We start from the raw sequence: 18,013 nt of genomic DNA on the forward strand, positions 1-18,013 counted from the left end.
GGTAGTGTGTACGGCCCAGTACATCACTGGGGCCGAACTCCCTGGCATCCAGGACCTCTGTACCAGGTGATGACAGAGGAAGGCCTAAAAATTGTTAAAGACTCCAGCAACCCAAGTCATAGACTGTTCTCTCTGTTACCGCACGGCAAGCAGTACCGGAACAGCTTCTACCCCAAGCTGTCATCAAGGCAAAGGGTGACTATTTGAAGAATCTCAAATATAAAATATATTTTGATTTGTTTAACACTTTTTTGGTTACTACATGATTCCATATGTGTTATTTCATAGTTTTGATGTCTTCACTATTATTCTACAATGTAGAAAATAGTAAAAATAAAGAAAAACCCTGGAATGAGTAGGTGTGTCCAAACTTTTGACTGGTACTGTACTTACACTGACACTCCAACACACACACACACACACACACACACACACACTCACACATAACACATACAGACAGGCACACTGTCGCCACACACATACACTTCCACACTCATATATGCTGCTGCTCCTGTTTATTATCTATCCTGTTGCCTAGTCACTTTACCCCTACCTATATGTACATGTGCAGGGGTACCTCGTACCCCTGCACATCAACTCGGTACTGGTATCCCATGTATACATTTTTACATTTGAAAAAAAATATGAATGCACTCTAACTGTATGTCGCTCTGGATAAGAGCATCTGCTAAATTACTAAAATGTAAATGTGTATATAGCCAACCTATCCTTCCTCAAATGTATATTTATTCCTTGTGTTACTATTTTGTAATTTTTTTATTGTATTCTGCATTGTTGGGAAGGTCCCGTAAGTAAGCATTTCACTGTTAGTCTACACTTGTTGTTTACAAAGCATGTGACAATACAAATATCATTTGATTTGAATACAGGGTGGATGTCATGTTTTGGCTAAGAAATGTACTAAAATTTGAATAAAGTTGACATTTCAACTTTCAAATGGTATCACAAAGATGATTGGTGATCCACATATCAAATAATGTTGACTTGAGTGGGAATATCCATTGTTCTAAATTAAACCGTCGCTCCTCCATAGGAACCCTATTGAAATCATAGAAATATAGATAATAGAATAGACATTCAAGTTGACATTCGACGGTGGATGGACCGGCAGTCATCTTACTGGTATTAATTGGAAGTAAAAATGTCAATTCAATTTAAATTAAATGATGTACCAGCTAAATTGCAGTGGTCTGAAGGGATATATCCATTCTATGAATTCTATTTCTCTGATTGAAATGACACCCACACTGTATTCAAGATGATGCTGTATCTTAACCGATGACGGGGCCAAAACATATTTCAGATGATGTAAAATAGGGTCTAAGCTACAACATGTGAAAGAGAAAAATCGGGAGTTTAAGTGTTTTTAGATCATTGACGTTAAAACGTATTTCTTTATTTCAAGAGATCATAGAATACTTTGACAACCCTGTTTGTTAGCTTTCAAATGAAATCAAACTCAACCGTTTATCTTTTTTAGCGATGAAGACATAGACGTCTCACGGTTGGGTGGGGTATGCAAAATATGTCAACTTTGAGCACCTCTATCTCCTGAATGTTTTGGCAATCAGGTCCAAAAAGTCACTTTCTGACCACTTCCACCATGGGCAAGCATGTATGGAAGGTTTCGTTCAAATAAAAAAGGGTGCAGTCAGAAAGTGATTGAAATCATATGGAACGACCCTCAGGATGCTACTCTTGGGTGAATAAGATATGACTGAATTACTGCTTGAACATAAGAACTCCCCATCGCTGTCTAACAGAGTAGTTAATGGATTTTTTCTGAGCAACATGAGTGCCTGCTCATTAGTTATAGAAAGACAGAAAAACCTATTTCCTCCTTTTGCACATAAAACATGTTTTTGTTTTGAGAGTTAAATGTCTTGTCAATATGTTGAAATAGGCTACATTATATCTGTTTTGATGTTGTTACTTTGTGTTTATGTGCCCTCTGGTTTCTATAACAGCTGAGAGAATCCTAAACACACCAATTGTTTTGTCATCATCTATGGGCTTGATGTCAATATCCACTTTGTGGGAACGTTAATTTTTATTGAATTTTTGCATGTTTTGACCAACATTAAGACAATTGATATGATAAGCCCAAGTGAACCATTCAGATAAATGAACCTTCAAAATGTGTTTTATTTTTCATCCAGAGATTGTACGTTTTATTTATTTTTATTTATTTCACCTTTATTTAACCAGGTAAACCAGTTGAGAACAGGTTCTCATTTACAACTGCGACCTGGCCAAGATAAAGCAAAGCAGTGCAATAAAAACAACACAGAGTTACATATGGGGTAAAAAAACATAAAGTCAAAAATACAACAGAAAATATATATACAGTTTGTGCAAATGTAGCAAGTTATGGAGGTAAGGCAATAAATAGGCTATAGTGCAGAATAATTACAATAGTATTAACACTGGAATGCTAGATGTGCAAGAGATTATGTGCAAATAGAGATACTGGGGTGCAAAAGAGCAAAATAAATAACAATATAGGGATGAGGTAGTTGGGTGGGCTAATTTCAGATGGGCTGTGTACAGGTGCAATGATCGGTAAGGTGCTCTGACAACTGATGCTTAAAGTTATTGAGGGAGATAAGAGTCTCCAGCTTCAGAGATTTTTGCAATTTGTTCCAGTCATTGGCAGCAGAGAACTGGAAGGAATGGCGGCCAAAGGAGGTGTTGGCTTTGGGAATGACCAGTGAGATATACCTGCTGGAGCGCAGACTACGGGTGGGTGCTGCTATGGTGACCAATGAGCTAAGATAAGGCGGGGATTTGCCTAGCAGTGATTTATAGATGGCCTGGAGCCAGTGGGTTTGACGACGAACATGTAGTGAGGACCAGCCAACAAGAGCGTACAGGTCACAGTGGTGGGTAGTGTATGGGGCTTTGGAGACAAAACGGATGGCACTGTGATAGACTACATCCAATTTGCTGAGTAGAGTGTTGGAGGCTATTTTGTAAATGACATCGCCGAAGTCAAGGATTGGTAGGATAGTCAGTTTTACGAGGGCATGTTTGGCAGCATGAGTGAAGGAGGCTTTGTTGCGAAATAGGAAGCCGATTCTAGATTTAACTTTGGATTGGAGATTCTTTATGTGAGTCTGGAAGTTGAGTTTACAGTCTAACCAGACACCTAGGTATTTGTAGTTGTCCACATACTCTAGGTCAGACCCGTCGAGAGTGGTGATTCTAGTCGGGTGGGCGGGTGCCAGCAGCGTTCGATTGAAAAGCATGCATTTAGTTTTACTAGTGTTTAAGAGCAGTTGGAGGCTACTGAAGGATTGTTGTATGGCATTGAAGCTTGAAGCTTATCTACAAAGTATTACAGAATAAATATTGATGTCTTTACCTGCACTCTTCTCTTTCTTCTTATAGTTTTGCATGATTATATGAAAAATCGAAGACATGAAAACGTTTGAGTTATCTAATCACCAATTCATACAATGTGTTATGTTTCTAAAGCACTATAAAGGCCAATCAAGTTAAATTTAACTGAGGTTCTTAGTTGTTAGGAGTATGATTGGACCATTTTGATTATATTCCTGAGGGGCCTGAATATATTATTAATAATATACTATTATTGTTTACTATAATATTATTGTTTGTTTCTCGGAAACAAGGATGCATTTTGCCAGTAGGGTATTTCAACAGGCTCTCATCTGATAAACCAAACTGACCCAGTCGCACTCCACTCCAGCAGGTGACGATAAGGCAAAAAGTATTTATCCGTGCAGACCAAGAGGGCACATTTTTTACTTGTTGATGCAACGTATTCTTTTGTCGTTGATACCGCATGTGATGAACAAAACTTCTATCCTAAGCCTGTGTTTACCACAGACTTTATTTTTTGGCGTTTATTCAAAAACTCCATTCATTGTCCAACGAACCCTGGCGGAGTTGGTGCCTACAAAAAGACACCATTACTATTTCTCTTTATTAGCGTCATGAAAGCAGCATTAGTGTCCCAGCAGCAATATTAAGACTTCCGAATTTCAGATTTAGCCTTCAAAATAAAAGTCTATGTAAAACGCTAGGTGTATATCCGAAATCAATCAAATAATGTTTTTAAAACATTAACTACATGTAAAAGTGGGGCTGGTAATACTCAGTAGGGTCTGTAGCATATATATATATACATACACAAGGGTTTTTCTTTATTTTTACTATTTTCTACATTGTAGAATAATAGTGAAGACATCAAAACTATGAAATAACACATATGGAATCATGTGGTAACCAAATAAGTGTTAAACAAATCAAAATATATTTTATATTTGAGATTCTTCAAATAGCCACCCTTTGCATTCTCTCTGCCTGGGGCGGCAGGTAGCTTAGTGGTTAAAAGTGTTGTGCCAGTAACCAAAAGGTTGCTGGTTCTAATCCCTGAGCTGACTAGGTGAAAAATCTGTTGATGTGCCCTTGAGCAAACCCTAATTGCTCTGGATAAGAGTGTCTGCTAAATGATGTAAATGTCTCAACCAGCTTCACCTAGAAGGCTTTTCCAACAGTCTTGAAGGAGTTCCCACATATGCTGACCACTTGTTGGCTGCTTTTCTTTCACTGCGGTCCAACTCATCCCAAACCATCTCAATTTGGTTGAGGTTTGGTGATTGTGGAGGCCAGGTCATCTGATGCAGCACTCCATCACTCTCCTTCTTGGTAAAATAGCCCTTACACAGCCTGGAGGTGTGTTGGGTCATTGTCCTGATATGATAGTCCCACTAAGCCCAAACCAGATGGGATGGCGTATCGCTGCAGAAAGCTGTGGTACCCATGCTGGTTAAGTGTGCCATGAATTCTAAATAAATCACTGACAATGTCACCAGCAAAGCACTCCCACACAATCACACCACCTCCTCCATGCTTTACTGTGGGAAATACACATGCAGAGATCATCCGTTCACCCACACCGCGTCTCACAAAGACACAGCGGTTGGAACCAAAAATCTCAAATTTGGACTCCAGACCAAAGGACACATTTAAACCGGTCTTATGTCCATTGATCGTGTTTCTTGGCCCAAGCAGGTCTCTTCTTATTGGTGTTCTTTAGTAGTGGTTTCTTTGCAGCAATTCAACCATGAAGGCCTGATTCACACAGTCCCCTCTGAACAGTTGATGTTGAGATGTGTCTGTGACTTGAACTCCGTGAAGTATTTATTTGAGCTGCAATTTCTGAGGCTGGTAACTCTAATGAACTTATCCTCTGCAGCAGAGATAACTCTGGGTCTTCCATTCCTGTGGTGATCCTCATGACAGCCAGTTTCATCATAGCGCTTAATGGTTTTTGCGACTGCACTTGAAGAAACTTTCAAAGTTCTTGAAATTTTCCGGATTACTGACCTTCATGTCTTAAAGTAATGATGGACTGTTGTTTCTCTTTGCTTATTTGAGCTGTTCTTGCCATAATATGGACTTGGTCTTTTACCAAATAGGGCTATCTTCTGTATACCACCCCTACCTTGTCACAACACAACTGATTGGCTCAAACGCATTAAGGACAGAAATTCCACAAATTAACTTTTATGAAGGCACACCTGTTAATTGAAATGCTTTCCAGGTGACTACCTCATGAAGCTGGTTGAGAGAATGCGAAGAGTGTGCAATGCTGTCATCAAGCAAAGGGTGGCTATTTGAAGAATCTCAAATATAAAATAGATTTTGATTTGTTTAACACTTTTTGGTTACTACATGATTCCATATGTGTTACTTCATAGTTTTGATGTCTTCAATATTATTCTATAATGTAGAAAATAGTAAAAAATAAAGGAAAACCCTTGAATGAGTAGGTGTTCTAAAACTTTTGACTGGTAGTGTATATGGTGTTATTTCATGGGGCTCTGAATAATGCTGAGTGTTGCTGACCTTTTAGCTTAAAATGGGGTGCATGGACACCATAAGGTACAAACATAGCACTGTGCAGGAAAAATTATTATTTGTGTCGATGTAAAAGTGGGGTGGGGAGTACTCAGTAGTGTCTGTAGAATGTATATATTGTGTCAGTTCATGAGGCTCTGAATAATGAGTGTTGCTGGCCTTTTCCTCCACCAATTCCATTGGCCACAATGCGAATCCCACTATATGGAATACATATTGACTTATAGAGCAAAAACTATTCTGGGTGCCGCATTAAAAGTATTTTAGGTAATACTCCGTAAGGTCTGTAGAATGTATATGGTGTCATTTCACGGGGCTCTGAATAGTACGGAGTGTTGCTGGCCTTTTCCTCCACCCATTCCATTGGCCACAATGCGAATCACTGTATATGGAATACATATTGGCTTATAGAGAAAAATATATAATTTGTGCCGATGTAAAAGTGGGGTGGGGGGTACACAGTAGGGTCTGTAGAATCTATATATGGGTGTTAATTAATGGTGGACTTAGGTCTATGTGCCCAGCGACCAGGGCATAAAATTAACACCAGCCACGCCAAATGCAGGTCGATTTAGATATTGGCGGGTAAGAATGTCTATTTCACCAGCCACGTTGACGGGTGGTCAGTTTGCAGGGCTATAAAGTGCGGGCATTTTTTTATTTTTCCTTTATTTAACTAGGCAAGTCAGTTAAGAACTAATTATTATTTACAATGACGGCCTACACCGGCCAAACCCGGACGACGCTGGGCCAATTGTGCGCCGCCCTATGGGACTCCCAATCACAGCCGGTTGTGATACAGACTGGAATCAAACCAGGGGGTCTGTAGTGACGCCTCAAGCACTGAGATACAGTGCCTTAAAGTCAAGTATGAGCACATGTGCGAGTTAGGGTTAGAAAATGCTGCAGCAGCTGTTTTCAAAGTATTTCTGCTGTTTTGTTTCATAGCTGCTAATCCCACAAAGAAATATGAATCCTATAGACCCCTTTCCAGTACACGACACGTACACAACACACTGACTTCACGCACAGATGCGCGCAACTATTGGCGCTGGTAAGAAAGCCATCTGCGCCCATTCAACATAGCTAGATTTACGTTTCTATTACTTCTAAACAAAATAAAAAAAATGGATTCTCATACGCTTACAATTATGTTTTGATTTTAGCTTGAACAGTCGCTAAGATTATATTTGGTGGTGATCTTTGCAAAATAACTATTTTGGATGCAGCAGTTGTTAGCTAGAATGCTAACGCTCATTGATATAGGTTGTAGAAAAAGCTAGCCAAAGAGCCATTTTACTGGTTGACGTTTTGGTGTTTTTAAGTATACTGAACCAAAATATAAAACACATGTAAAGTGTTGGTCCCATGTTTCATGAGCTGAAATAAAATAAAATAAATGCTCCATACAGTGAGGGAAAAAAGTATTTGATCCCCTGCTGATTTTGTACGTTTGCCAACTGACAAAGACATGATCAGTCTATCATTTTAATGGTAGGTTGATTTGAACAGTGAGAGACAGAATACCAAAACAATCCAGAAAAACGCATGTCAAAAATGTTATAAATTGATTTGCATTTTAATGAGGGAAATAAGTATTTGACCCCTCTGCAAAACATGACATAGTACTTGGTGGCAAAACCCTTGTTGGCAATCACAGAGGTCAGACGTTTCTTGTAGTTGGCCACCAGGTTTGCACACATCTCAGGAGGGATTTTGTCCCACTCCTCTTTGCAGATCTTCTCCAAGTCATTAAGGTTTCGAGGCTGACGTTTGGCAACTCGAACCTTAAGCTCCCTCCACAGATTTTCTATGGGATTAAGGTCTGGAGACTGGCTAGGCCACTCCAGGACCTTAATGTGCTTCTTCTTGAGCCACTCCTTTGTTGCCTTGGCGATTTGTTTTGGGTCATTGTCATGCTGGAATACTCATCCACGACCCATTTTCAATGCCCTGGCTGAGGGAAGGAGGTTCTCACCCAAGATTTGACGGTACATGGCCCGTCCATCGTCCCTTTGATGCGGTGAAGTTGTCCTGTCCCCTCAGCAGAAAAACACCCCCAAAGCATAATGTTTCCACCTCCATGTTTGACGGTGGGGATGGTGTTCTTGGGGTCATAGGCAGCATTCCTCCTCCTCCAAACACGGCGAGTTGAGTTGATGCCAAAGAGCTCGATTTTGGTCTCATCTGACCACAACACTTTCACCCAGTTCTCCTCTGAATCATTCAGATGTTCATTGGCAAACTTCAGACGGGCCTGTATATGTGCTTTCTTGAGCAGGGGGAACTTGTGGGCGCTGCAGGATTTCAGTCCTTCACGGCGTAGTGTGTTACCAATTGTTTTCTTGGTGACTATGGTCCCAGCTGCCTTGAGATCATTGACAAGATCCTCCCGTGTAGTTCTGGGCTGATTCCTCACCGTTCTCATGATCATTGCAACTCCATGAGGTGAGATCTTGCATGGAGCCCCAGGCCGAGGGAGATTGACAGTTCTTTTGTGTTTCTTCCATTTGCACCAAATGTTGTCACCAAGCTACTTTTATACAGGTTACACGCTGAGATTAGGAGCACTCCCTTTAAGAGTGTGCTCCTAATCTCAGCTCGTAACCTGTATAAAAGTCACCTGGGAGCCAGAAATCTTTCTGATTGAGAGGGGGTCAAATACTTTTTTCCCCTCACTGTACACACACAAGCTTATTTCTCTCAAATTGTGTCTACACATTTGTTTACATCCCTGTTAGTGAGCATTTCTCATTTGCAAAGATAATCCGTCCACCTGATAGGTGTGGCATATCAAGAAGCTCATTAGACAGCATGATCATTACACTGGTGCACCTTGTGCTGGGGACAATAAAAGGGCACTCTAAAGTGTGCAGTTTTGTGACACAACAAAATGCCACAGATGTCTCAAGTTGAGGGAGCGTGCAATTGGCATGCTAACTGCAGGAATGTCCACCAGAGCTGTTGTCAGAGAATGATATGTTCATTTCTCTACCATAAGCCACCTTCAACGTTGCCAGTATGTCCAACCAGCCTCACAACTACAGACCAGGTGTAACCACACCAGCCCAGGACTTCCATATCCGCCTTCTTCACCTACCTTTCTTTCAAGGTATCAGTGACCAACAGATGCACATCTGTATTCCCAGTCATGTGAAATCCATTGATTAGGGCCTAATGAATTAATTTCAATTGACTGATTTTCTTATATGAACTGTAACTCAGTAAAATCTTTGAAATTGTTGCATGTTTGCGTTTATATTTTTGTTTAGTGTATAATGCAGTTGAGTTGCGATGCCACAAATATATTAAGCAGCACATTCATACAAGCTTTAAAATCCAATTATAATCCAAAAGTAGTGTGAAATGCACTCATAAGCAGTATGTAAATAGAGCACAGGAGGTTGGTGGCACCTTAATTGGGGAGCACAAGCTCGTGGTAATGGCTGGAGCGGAATTAAACACATGGTTTCTATGTGTTGGATGGTATTTCATTTGCGCCGTTCCAGCCATTATTATGAGCCGTCCTCCCTTCAGCAGCTTCCACTGCAATAGAGGCTTTTTTTGCTGGCATGCTATAAGAACTCCCCCTTGTTCTGCCACTGACTTTTTTCATCTACCTGCCACAGTGGCTGGTGGGCCAAAAAGTTAATTAAGGCCCTGCCAGCAACCCTTTTTACGCCACCCACTTCATTGATCCCAATGCAATACACTATAGGCCTATAAATTAGATGTTGGCTTATAGAGAGAACTATTCTAGGTGCCGAAGTAAAATGTATGTATGCCAATGTACGTGTTGCCTCATCCCCAATTCTGTTCTGGGCACGCAATATCAAGTGTGCCTATATTTAGGGTGGTCTCAATCAAATTATCCATAGTCTATACTAAGCTATACGAAGTGCATGCTCGGAGAATGCTACCGTCAAACACAAGATGTTTATTGTAAACGGTTTGGGGAAAAGGGGCTGAGCAGGACCCAAGGAATGAAACAATAAAGTAAAAAAACCTAACCTGATCTTGCCTGCCTCAAGAACCGCTAAGCTTACTACTAACCATACAAAAATACAGTGGGTGGTCCGCTCAGGTCTAACTAGTGTGTTTAGACAAGGTTTTCCTACAGGTAGTGTATGCCCATGGGTGACTTGCTAAAAAAAACTTTTCCCAGGCACAATCAAACAACATAGGTACAATATGGACTAAACAGCAAACGAGTGAGTACACAAAAACAAGACACCACAGTAATACATACTCACAAAAAAAAGAGCCTTGGTCAAAAACACAACTGACTGGGTTTTTAAAACCAGGGGATGTGCGATGTGATATGGTAATGAAAAAACCAGAAACAGGTGCTGCAGTACGGAGGAGTGTCCACTGATTGGTCCACCTCAGCAATCAGCAGACGAACGGATGTCGGACAGGGACACACCAACGACCACCAATCAGGAAAACAAGGGACACCTGTGATTAGGGCAGAAGGAGAGGAAAAACACAAATACACATACAGGATACCTGTGTCCGTAACATCTATGTTTTACATAAGTTATCAGAGAGGAAATTACTTAGTTGAAAGTACTTTTGAAAAACAGGCTGCTTAGCATACTTAATTGCATGCTGATGTGCCAACAATTGTGGATGGGCTTCCCATTCTATTAAAGCTGGTTAGGTAGGTTTATACGACCAGAACACACCTGGCCCAATGGGCAATCCGCATGCAGTTGTCTGGAATTCACAGAGAAGTGAACATTCACACAGTTGCAATGTATTTTCTACGAACTGATATAATATCAATAACGAATCAAAAAATGCAACCGATATTTGCTCTATAAGACAAAATGTTTTCCATATGCAGTGATTCGCATTGTGGCCAATGGAATAGGAGGAGTAAAAGGCCAGCAACACTCCGTATTATTCATAGCTCCATGAAATGACACCATATATACATTCTACAGACCCTACTGAGTATTCCCTACAATCCTTTTACTGCGGCACCCAGAATAGTTTTTGCTCTATAAGCCAATAAATACCCTGATGGAAAATTCAGCTTGACCAGATCAAGCTGGCACCAGCCTGACCAGTTCGACCTATGTTTTGGAACATGGTAGCTGGTTGACCAGTTAAAACAGCTAGACCAGGGGTGTCAAACTCATTTTAGCTCAGGGGCCACATGGAGGAAAATCTATTCCCAAGTGGGCCGGACCGGAAAAATCATGGTATATATAACTTAAAAACAACAACTTCAGATTGTTTTCTTTGTTTTAATACGATCAACATACAACATAAAGCTGGAGCCTGAGGACAGTGTGTCCAAAATAGTATAAGCACAACATCACTATTAATCATAAAACACGTCAAGTTTATTTGAAAATTCGAAAGAAAAAGAACACACAAACACACAATGCCTCAGTGATTAACAGAACTGTTTCACAGATCACAGAACTATATCAGGGTGTCATTTCTCAGGCAGAAATGTAGATAAAAATAATGAAATCCTGTTCCCCAAACAAGTGCAAGAACCACAGAGTCAAGAATAGGTTAAATATACAAATAAAATAAAATCAATTAAAAACAATAGCACATCAACATAAAAACATATAAACATAAAGCTGGAGCCTGAGGACAGTGTCCAAAAGCACAACATCACTATTAATCATAAAACACCTCAAGTTATTTGAAAGTTCTGAGGACAAAGAACACACAAACACACAATGCCTCAGTGATTCACAGAAGTATATCACAGATCACAGAACTATATCAGGGTGTCATTTCTCAGGCAGAAATGTAGATAAAAATAATGAAATCCTGTTCCCCAAACAAGTGCAAGAACCACAGAGTCAAGAATAGGTTAAATATACAAATAAAATAAAATCAATTAAAAACAATAGCACATCAACATAAAAACATATAAACATAAATCTGAAAACGTTGCTCAAACTCCCGTAACAGTCCAGTTATTTTATCTTTGAACCGCTTCATGTCTGCCACATGTTGGGTCGCGCACACATTTTTCAGACAGGGGAAGTGAGCTGCATCACCACCGGCAAGTTGCATCTCCCACAATGACAGCTTCAACTTGAAAGAACGTATGCTGTCATAATACTGCGTGACAACTTTGTTGCGCCCTTGCAGCTGTTTGTTCAATTTATTCAGGTGCTCTGTAACATCCACCATAAATGCAAGGTCCGGCATCCATTCTGCGGAATGAAATTCTAACACTGGTTTGCCCTTTTCTTCCATGAACTGTTCAATTTCTTCTCGTAAATCAAAGAAACGCCTCAGCACAGCACCTCGGCTTAACCATCTTACCTCAGTGTGGTATGGCAGGCCATAGATGTGGTCTTTCTCTCTGAGAAGGCTGTCAAACTGACGGTGATTCAGGCTTCTGGATCGGATGAAATTAACAGTTTGGATGACCACCTTCATGACGTTATCCATCTTTAATGACTTGCAACACAAAGCCTCCTGGTGCAAAATACGGTGAAAAGTCAAAAAATCACGCACCATCTGTAGCCAGGCTGAAAGCGCGGGACCAGTCCACTCCGACCCTGTCCAGCGCGCCGACGAGTGCGGTAAAAATATCAGCTGCTGTCGTTGTATCTGTCATCGGCACCAACTCCACGAACTCCTCGGTGACGGTCAATGTGTCATCAACTCCGCGGATGAAAAAATGGCCAGTTGTGCAACATCTGTAATGTCCGTGCTTTCATCAATTGCAACCGAAAACGCAATAAATTACTTTACTTTTTGCTTCAACTGGCTGTCCAAATCCACTGAAAGATCGGAAATCCTGTCTGCAACTGTGTTTCTTGTCAGGCTGATATTTGCAAAAGCCTGCCGCTTTTCAGGGCACACAATCTCCGCTGCCTTCATCATGCATGTTTTTACAAATTCACCCTCACTAAATGGTTTTGAAGCCACTGCGATTTCATTAGCAATGAGGTAGCTAGCTTTCACTGCAGCGTCACTGATGTCTCGGCTGTGAGTAAACACAGACTGCTGTTTCTTCAGACCCGCCAACAGTTCATTCACCTTCTCTCATCTCCGCTGTCCTTGAAAGTTGTCATATTTGTCGGCATGAAGACTCACATAGTGGCGACGAAGGTTATATTCTTTCAGCACTGCAACATGCTCTGAACACACCAAACATACAGCTTTCCCATTCAATTCCGTGATTAAATAGGATGACCATTTTTCTTGGAACACTCTGCACTCTGCATCCACTTTTCTCTTTTTTGACAGAGACATATTGGGGCAATGAGGGTGCCAAAGCACATAATGTTAAAAGTAGAAGCCGTAATAAATATTGCGGGCAAAACAAAGTAGCTCATTGGCTGCACGTGCATGACCTACTTGCTCTGCCCCGGTATAAACAGTTTGCTTGCTTAACACAATTGCTATTGCGCCATCCAGTGGACGCAATTGGAACAGCAGTTTATTTTATTGAAAAATTGCAGCGCATTTTTATACTTAAAAAAAAAAAAATAATAATAATCATCTCGCGGGCCGGATTAAACCCGTTTGCGGGCCTGATTCGGCCCGCGGGCCGTACGTTTGACACCCCTGGTCTAGACGATAATAGGCTACACTGATCACTTGTGCTTGGCTGCCAAATGTATAGGTTTCCCCAGCCATAGGCCTAATATTTAAATTGAGGAAATGTGATCATAGCCTTAATCATTATTTTAGCGATCCACGTTAGATGTCCCTCCTAATGAAAAGGCCCCCCATCCTGCTGATATGAGATGCTGGGCAGCGCACTTGCAATTGAAATGCGTTTATGGATGAGAAAGTGAATTTGCCATTTCCAAAAAGGAGCTCAATGGGGGAATCGGAGATTCCTTGTTTTGCGATTTATTGCCTACGTCAACAGCCAGGGTTTCATTAAATTGGCACAAAATGTGCGTCAGACCCCCAAAAATGTGTTGTCTCTGGCTTGCATATAGCACAGGTGGTGGTCGCCTAAATTCACTGTTGTAGGCTAGGCCTAATGTAAGCGAGCATACGAATTATGGATTAATGGCCAGCCTATGAATTAACTTCTTATTTACACATCTCTGTCTTCACTGTTCCCTTCTTGTGCAATTCATGCATATCCACTGGCATCGCACTGGCCTCTCACTTTCATCCTCTCTCTATTATATGACAAATAAATGTGTGCACTCACTAACTGTAAATCGCTCTGGAAAATGTAAAATGTAAAATGTATATATGGGGCCGGCAGGTATCCTGGCGGGTAGGAACGTTGGGCCAGTAACCGAAAGGTTGCTGGATCTAATCCCTAAACTGACATGATAAAAATCAGTCGTTCTGCCCCTGAGCAAGGCAGTTAACCCACTGTTCCCCGGGCGCCGATGACGTGGATGGCAATCAAGGCAGCCCCCCGCACCTCTGATTCAGAGGGGTTGGGTTAAATGCAAAAGACACATTTCAGTTGAATGTATTCAGTTGTACAACTGACTAGGTATCTCCCTTTTCTATTCCTCTTATAGATCTTGAACCAGTAGCCTAGCTCAATGCATGTCCCAGAAGTAGCAATATAGTTTGGTCACTTATTTTGAGCAATTAAAAATATATATATTCGGGAAAGAAGCACCTTGCTCTTGCTTGCTGGATATAAAAAATGCTACAGCATTCACAATGAACTGGCGGGGAAGTTTGAATGGCGAGAGCTTCTTGTGATGTGATCACGTTGGCTGTTGGGAAAAAGGCACTAAACGGGAATCCACTGTTTTCCCGATGTATATGTTTACATTGAAATGTATAATGTCAGAATGCCCAATGCTAGAATGTTTACAATCAAATATGTGTTCCCTATCAGTCTAATTTGCATAAACATTGTGATTGGAGGATAGCTGTGAGGGTTATCGAATCATGATCAAATCCTCTGATCTCCTTGAGCTCATTAATGATAGAATGTTCATATTTGAAGATTGCCGAAAGGCCAGTCTCTTTGGCAATGACAAGGAGTGGAATGTTAGCTAAAGAGACTGGTATTCAGGCTAATGGTCCTTGTGTGGATGACTGCTATAGTTAGAATTGACAGGAAAGGTATAATTAGGTAGTAATGCAGTGTTCCATTAAGCAGAGGTTGCAACCATTGGTTGCTGCGCACCCACTGACTGCTATCGGCCCAGAATACCACCTAGTCCTGCACTGAAGCTGGTACTAGGTAGTCAAACCAGCTAAAGCTGGTACTGATCGGGGCAAACCAGCTAAAGCTGGTAAATGTTCTGTCTGATTTTAGCTAGTAGATGGTTGGGCTGGTTTTAGCTGGTCAACCACTTCTAGCTGGTAGATGGTCTAGCTGTTTTAGTTGGTCAACCAGTTCAAGTTGGTCAACCTGTTCAAGTTGGTAGATGGTCTAGCTCAGGGGTGTCAAACGTACGGCCCACGGGCCGAATCAGGCCCGCAAACGGGTTTAATCCGGCCCGCGAGATTAATTTTTTTTTTTTTTTTTTTTAAGTATAAAAATGCGCTGCAATTTTTCAACAAAATAAACTGCTGTTCCAATTGCGTCCACTGGATGGCGCAATAGCAATTGTGTTAAGCAAGCAAACTGTTTATACCGGGGCAGAGCAAGTAGGTCATGCACGTGCAGCCAATGAGCTACTTTGTTTTGCCCGCAATATTTATTACGGCTTCTACTTTTAACAACTTTGGCACCCTCATTGCCCCAATATGTCTCTGTCAAAAAAGAGAAAAGTGGATGCAGAGTGCAGAGTGTTCCAAGAAAAATGGTCATCCTATTTAATCACGGAATTGAATGGGAAAGCTGTATGTTTGGTGTGTTCAGAGCATGTTGCAGTGCTGAAAGAATATAACCTTCGTCGCCACTATGTGAGTCTTCATGCCGACAAATATGACAACTTTCAAGGACAGCGGAGATGAGAGAAGGTGAATGAACTGTTGGCGGGTCTGAAGAAACAGCAGTCTGTGTTTACTCACAGCCGAGACATCAGTGACGCTGCAGTGAAAGCTAGCTACCTCATTGCTAATGAAATCGCAGTGGCTTCAAAACCATTTAGTGAGGGTGAATTTGTAAAAACATGTATGATGAAGGCAGCGGAGATTGTGTGCCCTGAAAAGCGGCAGGCTTTTGCAAATATCAGCCTGACAAGAAACACAGTTGCAGACAGGATTTCCGATCTTTCAGTGGATTTGGACAGCCAGTTGAAGCAAAAAGTAAAGTAATTTATTGCGTTTTCGGTTGCAATTGATGAAAGCACGGACATTACAGATGTTGCACAACTGGCCATTTTTTCATCCGCGGAGTTGATGACACATTGACCGTCACCGAGGAGTTCGTGGAGTTGGTGCCGATGACAGATACAACGACAGCAGCTGATATTTTTACCGCACTCGTCGGCGCGCTGGACAGGGTCGGAGTGGACTGGTCCCGCGCTTTCAGCCTGGCTACAGATGGTGCGCCCTCAATGATCGGGAAAAAAGCAGGCGTTGTGACAAAGTTCAGAGAGAAAGTGCAATCTGCAAATGGAGGACGTGATTTTTTGACTTTTCACCGTATTTTGCACCAGGAGGCTTTGTGTTGCAAGTCATTAAAGATGGATAATGTCATGAAGGTGGTCATCCAAACTGTTAATTTCATCCGATCCAGAAGCCTGAATCACCGTCAGTTTGACAGCCTTCTCAGAGAGAAAGACCACATCTATGGCCTGCCATACCACACTGAGGTAAGATGGTTAAGCCGAGGTGCTGTGCTGAGGCGTTTCTTTGATTTACGAGAAGAAATTGAACAGTTCATGGAAGAAAAGGGCAAACCAGTGTTAGAATTTCATTCCGCAGAATGGATGCCGGACCTTGCATTTATGGTGGATGTTACAGAGCACCTGAATAAATTGAACAAACAGCTGCAAGGGCGCAACAAAGTTGTCACGCAGTATTATGACAGCATACGTTCTTTCAAGTTGAAGCTGTCATTGTGGGAGATGCAACTTGCCGGTGGTGATGCAGCTCACTTCCCCTGTCTGAAAAATGTGTGCGCGACCCAACATGTGGCAGACATGAAGCGGTTCAAAGATAAAATAACTGGACTGTTTACGGGAGTTTGAGCAACGCTTTCAGATTTATGTTTATATGTTTTTATGTTGATGTGCTATTGTTTTTAATTGATTTTATTTTATTTGTATATTTAACCTATTCTTGACTCTGTGGTTCTTGCACTTGTTTGGGGAACAGGATTTCATTATTTTTATCTACATTTCTGCCTGAGAAATGACACCCTGATATAGTTCTGTGATCTGTGAAACAGTTCTGTTAATCACTGAGGCATTGTGTGTTTGTGTGTTCTTTTTCTTTCGAATTTTCAAATAAACTTGACGTGTTTTATGATTAATAGTGATGTTGTGCTTATACTATTTTGGACACACTGTCCTCAGGCTCCAGCTTTATGTTGTATGTTGATCGTATTAAAACAAAGAAAACAATCTGAAGTTGTTGTTTTTAAGTTATATATACCATGATTTTTCCGGTCCGGCCCACTTGGGAATAGATTTTCCTCCATGTGGCCCCTGAGCTAAAATGAGTTTGACACCCCTGGTCTAGACTTTTAGTGTGTGCGTGTGTGAGTTCGCTAATTCTCTCTATGTCAATTCAGAAAGTTTCCTAAAGTAGCCTGTCTGGACTACATCAATTAATAAGAGAGGAGGGACAAATAATATAACTTAACCCCATGTTCCATAACATTGTCATGGAAATTATTTATGTTTTTTCCAACTACCAATTAGCAACTGTGCCATAAATCGCTGAGATTTCCGAAAGGCCAGTCTCTTTGGCAAATGACAAGGAGTGGAATGTTAGCTAAAAAGACTGGTACCCAGACTAAAGGACCATAGCTTGCAATACAATACAAAAAAAGAGGATGGGCATAAATTGTAATTAGCTATAATTACCTTTCAAGGCCTAATATTTCTTCGGAGTCAGGGGAGGTTTTGGAGCAGTTTTTAATGTGGGGAAGGCTTTTCCCTCCAGGCTCCTGGTGCTGAGGGTTGCTGAACCCTAGATGGACGTGGCTAATTATTTCACAAACATGGAATCTCTGATTTGCAGATTTATTTTTAAACTGGTCCTTTTGGATGAAAACCCCCTC

The sequence above is a fragment of the Coregonus lavaretus genome, assembly GCF_964263955.1.
Source record: "Coregonus lavaretus genome assembly, chromosome: 9".
Classification (NCBI taxonomy): Eukaryota; Metazoa; Chordata; class Actinopteri; order Salmoniformes; family Salmonidae; genus Coregonus; species Coregonus lavaretus.